Raw genomic sequence first — 17811 nt, 5'->3', positions numbered from 1 at the left:
GCCTATATACCCACAGAGAAAATGAAATGGATTCATGTTAAACTTTACTTATTTTGTTTTTCATCTAAAGTGTTTAGGTGAACACACTCAAAAGGGCTATTGGTTTTTAAAAAAAGTAGAATAACTTATCAGGATGATGACATTTCTTAGACAATTAATACATATTATTTTAAATAGTGCATGAAATTAAGTACCTGTTCTCCTATAATAAAACTGGAAATAGCCTTAACAAAGAATTATTGCTGTATTACTCTTTTAGGCAAATTCTTCTTGCTTTCAGATACACTTAAAAATGACAAGTTGAATATGATGACAACACTTTTCTTTCAAAAATGCAGTCATGCTGAAAATACCTACGTAGAGGGCAAGTCACAAAGCATGGAAAACATCATAAAGAGGCTTGTTAACAAAAGAAGAAATGAATGGGGAAGGTATCAGATGAGAGGTGCTCATAATACCTGCCATATATAAACACCAGGCTTCGGTGTCTGAGACAAGTGAGTCTCAGACTGACAGATGCTGGATGATTGTTTCGGGTGGAATGAAGGATGGTCAGTATGCAAGCAAAAGCAGATAAAGGAGAACGTGAATAACAGTGAAATCTTTGGTATGTGGAGTAAGGCTTAAATTATAAATGGCTTAAATTATAAATGGTTCATGACTGACTGGCCACAAGCAATTTATTAAGAATGCACATATGGTGAAGAAACTGCAGTAGTTTCTCTAGCAGATAAATGCAGCTAATCACTAAAATATCCTGTATAAAATGGAGAAAAGATAAACCTGAAGGAGATCTAAGGGTAGAAGAAAGTAGAAATTAAGCAGACACTTGTTAATTCAAAAAGGAACAAAATGTGTGGAGTTTTTTTGCATAGTGATGTGAATTTCTGGTTGATGTGAGGACTCTGCTTCAGTTTCAAGTGTAATTGGTGAAATCCAAGAATCAGATAATATAAAGGAGCTGAAATAGACAAATGAAACCACCAGTTCGGACTTTTGTTTGTGATTGCAGAACCAAACACTTTCCACAGATAACGTGGCTGTCACCCACATGGAGATTGAACTTAAAATATAAGGATTTCTTCCAAAATATTCTTTTTCAGGATCCCTTGGTCAGGTAAGTCTGTAAGAGAGGTTTTACAATTCAATTATTCTTTTATCTCATTGTGCAAGTTTGAAAGGATGTATGTCTCTAGAAAAGCCATGTTTTAATCCTAATCCCATTTTGTAAAGGCAGCCATTTCTTCTAATCCCTATTCAATACTGTATGTTTGAAACTTCAATTAGATTATCTTCCTGGAGATGTGACTCGATCAAGTGATTGTTAAACTGGATTAGGTGGAGACGTGTCTCCACCCCTTCCAGGTGGGTCTTGATTATTTTACTGGAATCCTATAAAAGAGGAAACATTTTGGAGAAAGGAGGAGATTCTGATAGAGCAGACAGAGCCATGAGAAAGCCACGACAGAGAATGCCGCAGAGCCATGGAGCAGAGAGTCCACCAGCCAGTGACTTGAAAATGAAGAAGGAAAATGCCTCCCAGGGAGCTGGAGAGGATGCTAGCAGATGACGCTGTGTTCGCCATGTGCCCTTCCAGCTGAGAAAGAAACCCTGACCATGTTCGCCATGTGCCTCTCAACTTGAAAGAGAAACTCTGAATGTCATTGGCCTTCTTGAATCAAGGTATCTTTACCTGGATGCCTTATATTGGACATTTCTATACACTTGTTTTAATTTGGACAAATTCATAGCCTTAGAACTGTAAACTAGCAATTTATTAAATTTCCCTTTTCAAAAAGACATTCCATTTCTGGTATATCACTTTCTGGCAGCTAGCAAACTAGGACACTCATAAAGGGACTATATGCGTAGAACCATTTATGTGTACAATTTTGAGTACAACCCAGGTGTTTTCATTTATTAATGCTGTCAGAAATGCAATATACCAAAAATGGGTTGGCTTTTATAAAAGGAATTTATTAAATTACAAGTTTACAGTTCTAAGGCCATAAAAAATACCCAAACTAAGGTAACCAGAGAAGTACACCTTGACTCAAGAAAGGGCTGATTTTGTTCAGGGTTTCTCTATCAGCTGGGAAGGCACAGGGTCCATCTGCTAACTTGCTTTTCCAGCTTCTTGTTTCAAATGCTTCCCTGGGGCCCTTTTATTTCTGCAGCTCCAAAGGTCTCTGAAGCTTTTTCCAAAATGATTCCCTCCAGTAAGGGACCCACCTTGAGTGGGCGGAGACATATCACTATAGAAACCATGTAATCAAACAGTCCCACCCACAGTTGGGTGGGTCACATCTTCATGGAAACACCTTAATCAAAAAGATCCCATCCAACAATATTGAATCAGGACTAAAGAGCATGGCTTTTCTGGGGTACCCAACAGTTTCACAACAGCACACCAGGAAATCAGTTCCTAATTTATTTGATATTTAAAAAAAATATTTATATATACAGATAGAATCAATAAGATGATAAGAATAGTTTAAATAATCATAAATCATAAACTGTTAGTGCTGAAATTACTTCTAGAAGTCATATGATCTAAGCTCCCCTTTCATTTTCCCACTGAAGAAAGTGAGGACCAAATTGGGTTGCTGAATTCATCAAGCTCAGCCGATTAATTACTGCCTGAAATCTGACTAAAACTAAGAAAAACTGTTAGCTACTGTAGACAAAGGATTAGCAATATTGGCTTGATCAGTGAGGAAAACTTTAAGATTATTGTTTTGTTTCATTTCCTCTAAGAACGCAATACCATGCTAAGAAAATGAAGAGGTTCAAATATAGAAAAATTATACAAAAGTCTGAACAAAAGCTTATTCTCCAGTTCTCTTCTTCCCTGTAACCATTTTATATGGCTTTTGACTTGGGGGAAATGCTTGCTTTATTTTAGTTTGCATAAAATGACTTTTAAGTGTCCAAGTTTATCATTTAATTCAAATGCTGACAGACAGTAGTGTATAAAATTATATATCTAAATGATACATTAAATGTGTATGACATATTTTAGGAATTAATTTAGTTTAAAGATACTCAATTTTCTCTCTATGGTGGCAAAATATTCATGGATAGTTAATCTGATTACTATCAAGAAACAGAGAGGTTAAGTGAATGGCTCCAGGTCACACAGCAAGTCAGGAGCAATTTTGAAAATGTCTTATTTGAATATAAAAACATTTCAATGCTAGAATAATTATTTAGGGTCATCAATAGTGGTAAAACTTGCCAAGTTGAGATAAGAAAAGCATATTCTAAATCTCACAGGACATTTCCTGATGTTAAGAACTGTCATAGAAGAGATTTTCTTATACTTAATTCCTTAATGGTTTAACCTTGCATATGATAAAATATAGAAGAAATTCAATTATATTTAGTAAAAATACTGGCTATTCTCTATTAATTTTTTAATCAAAACAGTATGTTTATTGATTCAGATAAAATAAAATCATTTATCTTCCTTTTTAATTTTAATAAAAATATAAGTCAAAATATAGAAGTATTTTATTAGTATTGAAATTGCATTGTGTAGACACTGTTTTGTATAAATAAGCAATATTCAAAACTGGCTTGTTTAGAGATGAAAAGCACAGTGAATGTTTTAAATATTTTTATTTAATTATGAAATCCAAATAGCATGTGGTCAAAAAACAAAATAAAGACTTTCCTTGATATTCTGAACCACACCTAGAGTTTATTACAGACAATAGATAAATTCAGCACTGAGCTTTCTTTATAGATTAGGGCTAGCGTTTAAGAGATAGAACTTTATTATGAAATACTCTCTAGGATAAATAATTTTACCTGAGATGATTCCCACAAGTGTAAGTCTCCCTGGCAACATAGGACAGGACTCCTGGAATGAGCTGGGGCCCAGCATGATGGGACTGAAAAAGTCTTCTTGACCAAAAGGGGGAAGAAAGAAATGAGACCAAATAGAATTTCAGTGGCTAAAAGATTTCAAGCAGAATCGAGAGGTTATCCTGGAGGTTATTCTCATGCATTATATAGATATCCTTTTTTAGTGTATGGTGTATTGGAGTGGCTGGAGCGAAGAATCTGAAATTGCTGAACTGTATTCCAGTAGCCTTAATTCTTGAAGATGATTATATGACAATATAGCTTTTACAATGTGACCGTGTGATTGTGAAAACCTTGTGTCTGATCTTCCTTTTACCCAGGGTATGAACAGAGGAGCAAAATAAAATGATAAAAAATAAATAAATAATGGGGGGCAATAATGGGTAAAAAATTGAATAGACTGAAATATTAATGGTCAATGAGAGGGAGGGATAAGGGATGTAGGAGTTTTTTCTTTTGTCTTGCTATTTCTTTTTCTGGAGTGATGCAAATGTTCTAAAAATGACCACGGTGATGGATACACAATTGTGTGATGATATGGTGAGCCATTGATTGTATACTATGAGTGGACTTTTATGTGTGTGAGAATTTCTCAATAACAAAAATTTTAAAAAAGATTTTTGCCTGAGAAATATGTTATTTTTCCTTTTGATCACATAACAATCAACATTCCCTACAAATATTTACTATTAGTACATTAAATCATGTTATCAGTTATAGTTATCTAGTGCTTTCACAACTTTTCAGTTTTTAAGTACATTTTTTAAATAATGTAAAATATATTTCAAAAAAGTGGATAGTTCCCTGACAATTCAGACACCTTTTCTCTCCATATTCTGGATTGTTTATTTACTGAATGTGTTATTCAGGTGATTTTAATTCAGTTCCATATATTCTTCACTATTTAAACATTGGATAATTATCCTGCTTATCTCCCATAGAAAAATGACATTGGTATAAATAGTCTATGAAGATGAGTTTTATGCTTTTAAAAATACCATATGCAAACTGCTTAGTTTAGTTATGTCCAGCCACCATACCTCCTAAGATGGTATAGTAAATTCCAAAGATGTGTTTGTAGAGAGGATTCAGAATATATTCAACTATTCAGCTGCCCATTGAACCAAGGTGGAATATAGGCCCTTAACTTTACAGGAAACAAGAATCTACTTAGGGGCAAGAGAACTTTGCAGTTTACTTGGAACTACTTGGATACACATTTTCTTTCACTTTCCTTATTAAAAATAGAGAAAATTACAGTTGAATATAACTTAAGTTTAAAAACAAAAGCAACCCACTGGGACTCTTGACTTTTTTTTAGTTATTTGGGGAATTTTACTCAAATGGTGGGTATGCATGGGTCTTTAAATTCGTAAATATCCTTTAGCTACAGAAATCCACATATGGGCCAGTTGGTTGCTATGAAAGTGTTGAATGTCAATAGGAAACTTCATTTTCCCAATCATCTAGTGAAATTGTAAGAAGCTATTAATGTTAACTGCACAGAAAAATAGAAACAAATATTTTTAAGATATTATTTTTCATTATAAAGGAAATGTATTTATTATTCTAAAATTGGGAAATGCATAGAAATTAAATAAGGAAAAAAATGACCACAACTCAAATAAATTCACAATCAACATTTTGTACCTTTACTTCCTGCAGTTTTAGTTTTTAAGGCAGTGCTTTTTATATAGTGACAATAGTATTGAAAGTGAAATTGTTTTCTGCTTATCATTAATCACTTATTTTCTTAATTAGAAATTCTAAAACTATTATTATTATTGGTTTTTATGGAGTGCATAGTCGAGGAATAGAACCTGGGTCTCCCGCATGGAAGGCGGGCATTCTAACCACCGAGCTACCCGCACACCCTAAAACTATTATTTTAATCCTTGCATATTAATTAAGCTTATTAAAATGCTCATAATCATTTTCATATTGCTAGATTTTTGTATCCTGTTTTCCTGTGTTGTTTAACACTGCAATAATATGTCAGAAAATGATTGCTTTTAAGGGTCTCAGTATATTTTAGTGAATTGCTTTTGAAAAATTCTGATCAGTGTTAAACCGTGGGGAGGCAGTAGAGCATGCTATGCTGGAAATCTAAGGCCAGCTTCATGTCTCAGCCACTAACTTCCAGCATGACCTGGGAAAACCACTTAACCTCTCTGTGACTCAGTTTCTTCATCTCTAAACTTGGGATATTAAAAGTAAAAGCCTCATAGAACTGCTGTAGGATGCAGAATTAATATATGTAAATACTTGGAATCTTTCTTAGCACATTGTAATGCAAACCTTGATTACAAGAAATACATTCAGGTGGGCAAGACTGATAAAGAATAAATTATTTCAAACATTTAATTATGCCTTATTTTCCAAGGTTGCTTCTTTTACAGATAAGCAAAGTTTCGTAGAATAAGTCTTAAAATGCCAGTTAACACCAATTTGCAGTCCCTTGAGTTGATGTGCAAGATAATCCACTCATCAACTATATGTGGACCTTTAGTTTGGCAGGATTTTACTAACAGACATTTTTAAGCAATTCCTTTCACATTGACAGTGGTTGAAGGTTTTTACAGAGTGGTGGACTAATCAGTTACAAAGTGCATCTGTAACCTCTCTGCTCATTGGTACGTGACCTGAGCCCCTGCATCCCCACTCTAGGCATTTGAGTAATTATTTTGCTCTAGCATCACATCCCACTTCTGAGCTGGCAACTGAGATTTGGAGGGAGCACCTACACTATCCATCTATTTATTCCCCTAAATCCCACAGAAATTTCCATACTTAGTGTCCACATGGGGGGTGTTTTTTTTTTTAATTTATTTATTAATTAAAAAAATTGACAAACAAAATAAAACATTAACATAGATAATTAGTAATTCATAATATCATCACTTAGTTGCATATTCATCATTTCTTAGAACATTTGCATCCATTCAGAAAAAGAAATAAAAAGACAACAGAAAAAGAAATAAAATGAAAACAGAAAAAAAGATTATACCTACCATACCCCTTACCCCTTGCTTTCACTGATCACTAGCATTTCAAACTAAATTTATTTTAACATTTGTTCCCCCTATTATTTATTTTTATTCCATATGTTCTACTCGTTTGTTGACAAGGTAGATAAAAGGAGCATCAGACACAAAGTTTTCAAAATCACACAGCCACACTGTGAAAGCTCTATCATTATTCGATCATCCTCAAGAAACATGGTCACTGGAACACAGCTCTACATTTTCAGGCAGTTTCCTCCAGCCTCTCCATTACATCTTGAATAACAAGGTAATATCTACTCAATGCGTAAGAATAACCTCCAGGATAACCTCTCGGCTCTGTTTGGAATCTCTCAGCCATTGACACTTTGTCTTATTTCACTCTTCCCCCTTTTGGTCGAGAAGGTTTTCTCAATCCCTTGATGCTGAGTTTCAGCTCATTCTAGGGTTTTTCTCAATCCCTTGATGCTGAGTCTCAGCTCATTCTAGGATTTCTGTCCCATGTTGCCAGGAAGATCCACACCCCTGGAGGTCGTGTCCCACGTAGACAGGGGGAGGGTGGTGAGTTTGCTTGTTGTGTTGGCTGGAGAGAGGGGCCACATCTGAGCAACAAAAGAGGTTCTCTTGGGGGTGACTCTTAGGCCTAATTTTAAGTAGACTTGACCTATCCTTTGTGGGGTTAAGTTTCATATGAACAAACCCCAAAATTGGGGGCTCAGCCTATAGCTTTAGTTGTCCACACTGCTTGTGAGAATATCAAGAATTCAACTTGGGGAAGTTGAATTTCTCCCTGTTCTCACCATTCCCCGAAGGGGGCTTTGCAAATACTTTTCTACTCACTGATCAAATCACTCTGGGATTCTTCGGGGCATCACTCTGGACAAACCAACAAAATCTCATGTCCTACCTGAGATTCCAAGTACCTATGGTGTTCAATCAAACTATCTACATAAGTTATATTAGGAAATGCTCTAGTCAAAATATAAATTTTGTACTAAATAAACATTTTTTGCTTTAGTCTCACATATAAGATGCCATCTAAAAATATTAATTATGGGGAGTGTTTTTAATAGGACCTTGCAATAGTTTGAAGTTGTTATTTACCCCAGAGTCTGTAAATATCCGAACATTCCCCTCAGGGCATGAATCTAACTTCTCTTCCCATACTAAGTAAGCGAGTTTCAGATCTGTCTACTCTGCACATTTGCCCTTGCCTTCTTCCACTAAGGTTTTATCATCTGCAGAGTATAGTGTGAATGATTTTCTAAAAACACTGTGTTCCATTCCAGGAACTCTAATTTGTGAGCCAGACAGTGTGATTTGCCTCAGCTGGGAGAAAATCAAAAGGTTCAGAGTTCAAATTTAATGTGTGGAGATCCTTGGAGATTCTATGTTGGCTCTACTGTAGTGAGTAATCTGCTCATATATGCAATACACTTGTCTCTGAACATTTTCGCTCTATCTCCATGACCTATGATCTCTATTAAAATGCTTTTCTGACATTGCCCAAGACAGGATCATGATTTCTAGTCTCAGAATTATCTGATACTCTCTGTGATAAGGAATTTGGGGCCAATGCCCAACAACAAGCCAGACATTTTCTTTCAGATGGGAAGCATTTGAGTTATAAACTTAAGAGGCCTCTGGGGGGAAGCCTTATTCAATTTCTGCCAGAATGAATAAGCCTTCATATATATTCGAGTTGTAGTTACTTCTAACACTACCTGCCCTGATGGGAATACAGAGCTGATTGAAATGGTCTACATGACCACTTTTAAATGTGTTTAAAGCTTGTTTTTGCTTAGACCCTCTTCAAATTCCCATTTTAGTCTATTGACTTCGGGAATAAGAGACAAAAGAACTCCTGCAGAGGGGAAAGATGGCAGAATAGGGAGCCGCAGTACTCACTCCTCTTCCAAAAACAGCTAGTCCACAGGCAGAAATAGTTTGAAACAGCCATTCTGGGGCTCCAGAAGCCAGGGAAGTATTGTTGAGTATTAAGAGAAGAGGAGGACAGAGAAACTGAGACACTGCAGTAAAGAATTATGAGTAAAGTGCTCAGCAACAACTGCCAATGCTTAACCACCACTACTCAGACCAGCCGACTCACGTCTGGTTCCTGGATGGGGGCTGTGAATATAGAGGGTCTCTTCCCCGGAATGTGAGGTGGGGCATGGCCAAATACTGATCACAACTTTTGATCAGAAAAATAGGGACCACTAGGTCCTAGATTTTCGCTTTGGCTTCACAGAGCTGCAGCCATTGTTTAAACCCTGACTCTGACAAGAGCCAAGGTGGTGGAAGTTCAAAGATGCAGGGCTTCCAGATGGCTTCAAGAAAAGTTTGCTGAAGAGTGCCATCTGCTGGGCAGGCCAGAAAAGCACAGCTTCGGGGAGCCATCAAAAAGGCTTTTTTGGCAAATTTCTTGGTCCCCTCTTCAATGCATTTTGGAACTTGTCTGTACCCCCTTCATGGGCCCCTGACCCTGTTGAAAAAAATAATTTGTCATATGTAAGATTAGTGCCAATTTCTCATCAGAAACCATAGAAGTGAGTAAGCAGTGGTATGGTATATTTAAGGTACTAAAAGTGTAAAATTTCTTACCAACTATTATTTATCCAGCAAAACTGCTTTGAAAAATTAGGGAGAGTTTAAAATATTTACAGAATAACAGAAATGGAAATAGCTGTCAACAAGAGACCAGCCCTCTAAGAAATACTATATGGAGTTCTGCAGTTTTTCTGAAAGGAAAAAGCAGGAGAGAGAGGCTTGGAAGGATGAGTAGAAATGAAGTTTATCAGGACAGGTAACTAAAAAGATAAAACTAGAGACAATTATAAGATGTGAGATAAATACCAAAGGATAAATTAATTGAAGTATTGCATTTAGACCCAAAGACACGATGAGGTTGAAAATGAAAGACTGAAAAAACACATTACACAGAAACAGTAATCAAAAAAGAGCTGGAGTTGCCATACTAATATCAGACAAAATACTTTAAGTGCAAAATTGCTATAAGAGAAAAAGGATTCTATATATTAATAAAATGGACAATCCACCAAGAAAAAATAAAAATCATAAATATTTTTACACCTAACCGTGGTGCCCAAAAATGCATGAGGCAAACACTGGCAAGATGGGAGAAAGAGAAATCTCTAAAATAATAGTTGGAGAATTCAATACACTGCTCTCATCAATTGACAGAATATCTAGCCAGATGGCCATTAAGGGAACAAAGAACTTGAATAAAAGGATAAATGAATTACACCTAACAGATATATAAAGAACACTGCACCCCAAAGAGCAAGATATACATTCTTCTCAAGTGCTTATGGATCATTTTCCAGGATAGACCACATATTGGGTCACAAAACAAGTCTCAATAAATTTTAAAAGATTGAAATTATATAAAAAACTTTCTTGTACAATAATGGAATGAAGCTGGAAATCAATAGCAATTAGAGAACTGAAAATTTCACAACTATATAGAGGTTAAACAACATATTCTCAAACAATCAGTAAGTCAAAGAAGAAATTGCAAGAAAAACAGTAAATACTTTGAGATTAATAAAAATGATAACACATCATATCAAAACTTATGAGATTCAATGATATAGGACTGAGAGAAAAATTTATAGTTCTTAATGCCTACATTAAAAAAAGAAGAAAGAATAAACTAAAAAACCTAATTACATACCTGGAGGAACTAGAAAAAAATAAAAACAGCAAGCTAATCCAAAAACTGGCAGAAGGAGATAAATAAAGATTAGAACAGAAATAAATGAAATTGAGAATAATAAAACCATAAAGAGAGTAATAGAACCATAAAGACAAAAAATTTGATCCTTTGAGTATATCAATAAAATTGATAAATCCTTAGTTAGACTGACAGAAAAAGAGAGAGAGAGAGAGAATTTACAAATAAATAAAATCAGAAATGAGAGGTAGGACATTTCTGCTTACCCCACAGAAATAGAAAAGATCATAAGAGGATACTGTGACAACCTATTTGTTTAAAAAATGGACAATAAGATTAGTGCTAATTTCACATTGTATTGGTTTGCTAATGCTGCCAGAATGCTATATACCAGAAATGGAATGGCTTTTTTTTTCAAAAGGAATTTATGAATTTACAAGTTTACAATTCTAAGGCCATAAAAATGTCCAAACTAAGGCATCCATAGAAAGATACTTTGACTCAAGAAAGATTGATATCTGTCACATGGGCAGGCATGTGACTGGTGTCTACATGCTCTCCTGGCTTCTGGTTTCAAATTGCTCTCTCAACCCCTGTAGACCCTTCCAGCTTCTGAGTTGCTTAGCATTTCATGGGATGGCACACAGGTGACATCTGCTGGACTCTGCATTTCCAGACGTCTGTGTCTAGACCTCTGCTCTCTGTTGGAAATTCAAGCATCTCCTTCAGAACTCCAAGCACTTCCAATTGTCTGCACCTATGTTGCTTCTCTATCAACTGTCCTCCAAGTGTCTGAGCTTCCCCCCAAATGCTTCCCCTTTTAAAGAATTACAGTAAGCTAATCAAGGCCCACTTTGAATGGGCAGAGCCAACTCTCAATCTAATCAAAAGATCACTCCCACAAATGGGTGTGCCACATTCCCATGAAGACAATCCAATCAAAGTTTCCACTCTAAACAATAAGTCTGCCCCCACAAGTTTGGATTAAGAAAGAAAGCATGGCTTTCCTGGGGTACAACCCGTTTCAAAGCAGCACACACAAGTACAAATGATGCTGACCCTAGAAGAAAGAGAAGAACTCAATAGATCAATCACAAGTGTAAAGATCATATCAGTCATCAAAAACCTGTCAACAACTGTAGTCCAGCGTTCTTCGTTCTTGAAGATTATTGAATAAGTATAGAACTTTTAAGTTGTGACAGTGTGATTGTGAAAACCTTGTGACTGACACTCCCTTTATCCAGTGTATGGACAGATGAGTAAGAAAAAAAAATTAAAAATAAATAAATGATAGAGGGGAAAGGGGTATGGAATGTTTTGGGTATTCATTTTCATTTTTATTTTTACTTATTTTCTTATTTTTATATTTTTGGAGGAATTAAAATCTTCAAACATCAATTGTGATGTCAAATGCACAGCTAGATGATGATACTATGAACCACTGACTATTCAGTTTGGATAATTATATGTTAAATGACTCTATAATATATCTCAATAAAATAGCATTTTAAAAAACTGTCAACAAATAAATCCCAGGACCATGTGGCTTCATGGGTAAATTCTACCAATCATTTCAAGAATTATTACCAATCCATCTCAAAGTCCTCAAAAAGATTGAAGAGGAGGGTAATAGTTAACTCATTTTATGAAGCCACATCACCCTAATATCAAGGCCAGATAAATATGCTACAAGAAAAGAAAATTATAGATCAATTTCTCAGAGTATAAATGCAAAAATCCTAAAAAAAAATCCATGCAAATAAAATCCAACAGCACATTAAGGAATGACACACAATAATCAAGTTTTATCCTAGGTATCCAAAGATGGTTTACCATTAGAAAATCAATTAATGTAATATACCACATTAACAAAATTGAGGGAAGAAAACACACAGTCCTTATAACTGACACAGAAAAAGCATTTGACAAAATCCAGCATCCCTTCTTGAGAAACTACTTAGAAAGATAAGAATGGAAGGAAACATTCTCAACATGATAAAAGGCATATACGAAAAACTCACAGGTAACATCAGTTTCAATGGTGAAAGACTGAAAGCTTTCCCTGAAAAAGACAAGGATGCCCACTGTCACCACTGCTATTCAACATTGTGCTAGAAGTCCTAGCCAGAACAATTAGACAAGAAAAATACATGAAAGGCATGTAAATTGGAAAGGAAAAAGTAAAACTTTCACTATTTGCAAATGACTTATTCATATATATATATATATTTCCAATAAATCTACAACAGAGCTATTAGAGCAAATAAACAAGTTCAGCAAGGTGGTGGGATATAAGATCAACATATAAAAATCAGTAGCATTTCTATATACTACTGAAAAATGTGAAGGAAATCAAGAAAAATTCCATTTACAGTAGCAATTAAAAGAAACATAGTTAGGAATAAAATTTAAACAAGGATGCAAAGGATTACTGCACAGAAAAGTATAAAATGTTGCTAAAAGAAATTAAATTGAGTGACATTCTGTTTTCATGGATTGAAAGACTAAATATTGTTAAAATGTCAATTCTACTCAAACTGATTTATTGATTCAGTCATCTCAGTAAAAATTCCGAAAACCTATTTTGAAAGGAAAAGCCAATTATCAAATTAATTGGGGAGGGCAATGGGCCTCATACAATCAAAAACATCAGGAAAAGGAAGAATCAAGTTGGAGGACTCTCATTTTCTGACTTTAAAGCATATCTGACTTTAAAGCTACAGTGGTCAAAACAAATTTGTACTGGCATAAAGATAGATATATTGACCATTTGAATTGAAATTTCAGAAATAGACTAATGTATCTATGGCCAATTGGTGGTCAACAAGGATGCCAAGTCCACGCAATTGGGACAGAATAGTATCTTCAACAAATTGTGCTGGGAGAACTAGATATCCATATGCAAAAGAATTAGAAAGGACCCCTATCTCACACTGTTCTAGTTTGCTAGCTGCTGGAAAGCAGTACACCAGAGACAGATTAGCTTTTAATAAAAGGGGATTTATTTCATTAGTTCTTCAGAGGAAAGGCAGCTAACTTTCAACTGAGGTTCTTTCTTACATGGGAAGGCACAGGGTGATCTCTGCTGGCCTTCTCTCCAGGCCTCTGTGTTCCAACAACTTACCCTGGGGTGGTTTCTTTCTGCATCGCCAAAGGCCTGGGCTGAGCTGTGAGTGCTGAGATGAGGTATGCTGAGCTGCTTGGGCTGTGCTACACTGAGCGCTCTCATTTAAGCACCAGCCAATTAAATCAAACATCATTCATTGCAGCAGGCATGACTCCTAGCCGACTGCAGATGTAATCAGCAACAGATGTGGTTCACATGCCGTTGGCTCATGTCCACAGCAATAGATCTAGGCACCTTCACCTGGCCAAGTTGACAACTGAATCTAACTACCACACACATCTTATACAAAAATTAACCCATAATGGATAAAAGATCTCAATATAAGAATCAAGACCATAAAATCCCTAGGAAAAAATGTAGGTAAGCATCTTCAACATCTTCTGGTAGGCAATAATATATTAGATTTTATACCAAAGAACATGCAACGAAAGGTGAAATAGATTAATGGAAACTCTTTTAAAACTTTCATGCTTTAGAGAACTTTTTTTATGAACATGAAAGGCAAACTACTCAATGGGAGAAAATATTTGGAAACCACTTATCTGATGAAGGGCTAATATCCAGAATATATAAAGAAACCCTGCAACTCAACAATAAAAAGACAAACATTTTTTTAAATGGGCTAAGACTTGAATAGTCTTTCTTCCAAAGAGGAAATACAAATGGCTAAAATGCATGTGAAATGATGCTCAACATCATTTGCTGTAAGGGAAATGCAAATCAAAACCACAATGAGATGTCATTTCACACCTTCTAGAATGGCTTCTATTTAAAAAAAAAACAGAAAACTTTTTTAAATAGAACACTCATTCACTGCTGGTGGGAACATGAACTTGTGTAGCTGCTGTGGAAGACATTTGGTGGTTCCTCAGGAAGCAAAGTATAGAATCATCATATGATCTGGCAATCCCACTACTAGGTTTATACCCAGAAGCACTGAAAGCAGGAACTTGACCAGACATTTGCACACTGTTGTTATTGGCAGCATTATTCATAATTGCCAAAAGACAGAAGGAACCTGAGTGTCTATCAACTGATGAGTGGGTGAAATAAAATGAGGTGTATACAATGAGACACTTTTAATCTGTAAGAAAGAATTAAGTCTTGATGCATGCAATAATCTTGAGAATATTATGCTGAATGAAAAAGCCAGGCACAAAAGGACAAATATTGTTTGGTTTCACTGATATGAACTAATTATAATAAGCAAGCTCACAGAGTTAGAATCTAGAATATAGGTTACCAGGGGACAGATTGAGAGTAGGGAAAGGGGAGCTGATACTTAACTTGTGCAGAATTTCTACTTATGCTGACTATAAGTGTTTGGAAGTGAATAGTGGTGACAGTAGCACACTATCATGAGTATAATTAACAACAGTGCAGTGTGTTTGTGAATGTAGTTAAAAGGGGGAAGTTTTGGGTCATATGTATGTTACTAGAAAGAAGTTAGAAGATAAAACATGGGACTGTATGACACAGTGAACCCTGTTCTTAATGAGGGACTATGGTTAATAATACAAATATAAGAATATTCTTTCATGAATTATAGCAAATATACAACATTATTACAAGGCATTGATAATAGAGGAATATATGGGAAAATACACCTAATGTATTTTTATTTGTTTTATTTTTACTTATTTTAATAATTTTTAATCAATTATAACAAAGGTACCCAACTAATGCAAAGTACCAAAAATAGAGTTTTATGGTAATTTTGTATTTTTTGCATACTATTTTGTTAACCTGTGTCATGGTCAGGTTCATGTGTCAACTTGACCAGGTGGTAGTGCCTACTTGTCTGGTCGGGCAAGTGCTGGCATGTCTGTTGCTATGAGGCTCTTTCATGGACTTAAATCACAATTACGCTGACTGCATTCACAGCTGGTTGCATTTGTAATCAGTTAAAGGAAGTGTCTTCTGCAATGACTGATGCTTAGTCTAATCACTGGACTTTTAAGAAGAATTCAGAAGAAATAGTCACTCTTCCTGCTTCAGCTGATGAGCGTCTCCTGTGAAGTTCATTCAGATTTTCATCAGAGTCACCAACTTCACAGCCTGCCCTATGGATTTTGGACTCTACCATTCCATGGTTGTCCAGCCAGCCTCTCCTGAGAGTTCACTGAGGAACTTCATCAGAGTTACCAGCTTGTGACCTGCCCTACAGACCATGGACTCTACATTCCAACGGTTATGTGAGACACTTTTATAAATTTTATATCTATGGATATCTCCTGCTGATTCTGTTTCTCTAGAGAACCGTAGCTAAACAGCTTGTTACCAGAAGTGGGGTGGTTCTTAAGAAACAAAATCTTCAAAAATGGGTTTTATGATTAGTTTTCTACTCTGACTGGACTCAAAGGCACTAAGGACTCTGTTTCCTGTCATCAGAATGACACTGCCAATCCATGAGGTGAGATGGCAAAAAAGATAGTCAAAATACAACCATTGGATTCTTCTAATGCTTCACTTGTACAAAGTCAGGCTCTGGGGCATAGTGTTTTGACTTTATGGAGTTTTGTGGAAATACAAGGTATAGAGATGTTGCCTGGTTGTTAGATATGCTGTATACATACATTAATGAGGGAAAGGGATGAGCTGAAGGCTTCAAATAAGAAGCTTAGCTGTATGACATATGTAAATGTTTCTATGAGTGCCCTGAAGGAAAATCTTATTTCCTTTAGCTGCAGACTTGAGATCTCTGAAAATCAGACTCAGAATCCTATTGGTAGAGTAGCAACTTTACGACATAAACTGAAATCTTCCAATCTTGCATTGTGTCTGCCATTAAAGTGAGGGCATTAATTGGAAAGGAGTAGGACCCTGTAAAATGAAATGGTGACATATGGATTAATAATGATGTCAGTGGAGAGGTTGAAACCCTAGGTCATGCTGAGTCTTTTCGAGATAACCTTGTAATAGTCCACCCTGAGGACACAGCCACCCCACCTCCAGCCTGCCTTGAGGAATTGGCCACCCAGCCTCAGCCTGAAGGGATTAACCCTAGAGTGATTAATCATGTTTCACCAGATGAAACTGCAAACAAATGTCCAGAAGCAGTTGCCTTGGAAGATAGTTCTAATTCTTTTCATGACTTACCCCCACCACTCCTCATTTCTTTCAGACCTATAACTAAGCTAAAGACCCAACAGGCCCAAAAGGAGAGATAAAAACTGTCACCCGTGAAGAAGTACATTATACTCCAAAAGAACCGCATGAGTTTTCCAATTTAAATAGAAAAAGATTAGGGAAATATGTGTGGCAATAGATTTTAAGGGGGTGGGATGATGATGGGAGAAATATAAGACTGGAACAGGCTGAATTTATTGATATAGGCCTACTAAGCAGAGATTCTGCATTCAATGTTATAGCTCAAGGGGTACAAAAAGGCATTACTAGTTTGTTTGAATGGATCAAAAGGTGTCTAACATTACGTGAAGTTGAAATGCCATAACTGCCCTGGTATAATGTAGATGAAGGAATACAACAGCTTAGAGAGATTGGAATGTTGGAATGGATTTATCATGGAAAACCTGCTTATACAACCCAGGAATGTCCAAAGGTTGCAACTTTTACCAGAACTGTGAGAAATAAATTTGTGAGACTAACTCTATCATCACTGAAGAGCTCTGTAGTTGCCCTCTGCAGTCAGATATTTCTGTGGGAGCTGCTGTTACTGGGCTAGAATTCTTAATGGGGATGACCAGGTCCCAAGTTGGCAGAAACCAGGTGGCAGCACTTAATCACCACAGACAAAGTGGACATGGCTATCATAATCAATAGCAGACTCAAAGCAGGAGTAAAAATAATCTGATTTACAGAGATTTGTGCCATTGGCTAATAGATCATGGGGTACCTAGAGGTACAATAGATGGGTAGTCTACTTAATTCTTTCTTGAGTTGTATAAGCAAAAGAGTTCTAGATCAAGTGAACAGAAGTCTAACTTGAATTACAAAAGCAGAGAGTCATGAACCCTTAACCAATTTTCAGATTTGAGACAGTTCACAGACCCAGAGCCCTTTGAATGAGGGAGAGGCCAGGTCCCTTTGGGGGAGGAACCTGTTATACTGCCAGGAATTTATACTGTTAATCTTCTTGCAATCCTTCCCCAAGG

The 17811-nt window shown here is 36.0% G+C and overlaps 1 long non-coding RNA gene across 1 annotated transcript; it reads left to right on the top strand.

Annotated features, from left to right (window-relative positions):
- The first annotated feature begins 432 nt into the window (after positions 1 to 432).
- On the top strand, positions 433 to 8374 carry LOC143676333 (uncharacterized). Its single transcript, XR_013172009.1, has 3 exons — positions 433 to 607; positions 1013 to 1117; positions 8162 to 8374. It is a non-coding gene; the product is annotated as an uncharacterized LOC143676333 (long non-coding RNA).
- Positions 8375 to 17811: the final 9437 nt, after the last annotated feature.

The sequence above is a fragment of the Tamandua tetradactyla genome, chromosome 3, assembly GCF_023851605.1.
Source record: "Tamandua tetradactyla isolate mTamTet1 chromosome 3, mTamTet1.pri, whole genome shotgun sequence".
NCBI lineage: Eukaryota > Metazoa > Chordata > Mammalia > Pilosa > Myrmecophagidae > Tamandua > Tamandua tetradactyla.
This window is presented reverse-complemented; position numbering and strand designations above follow the sequence as displayed.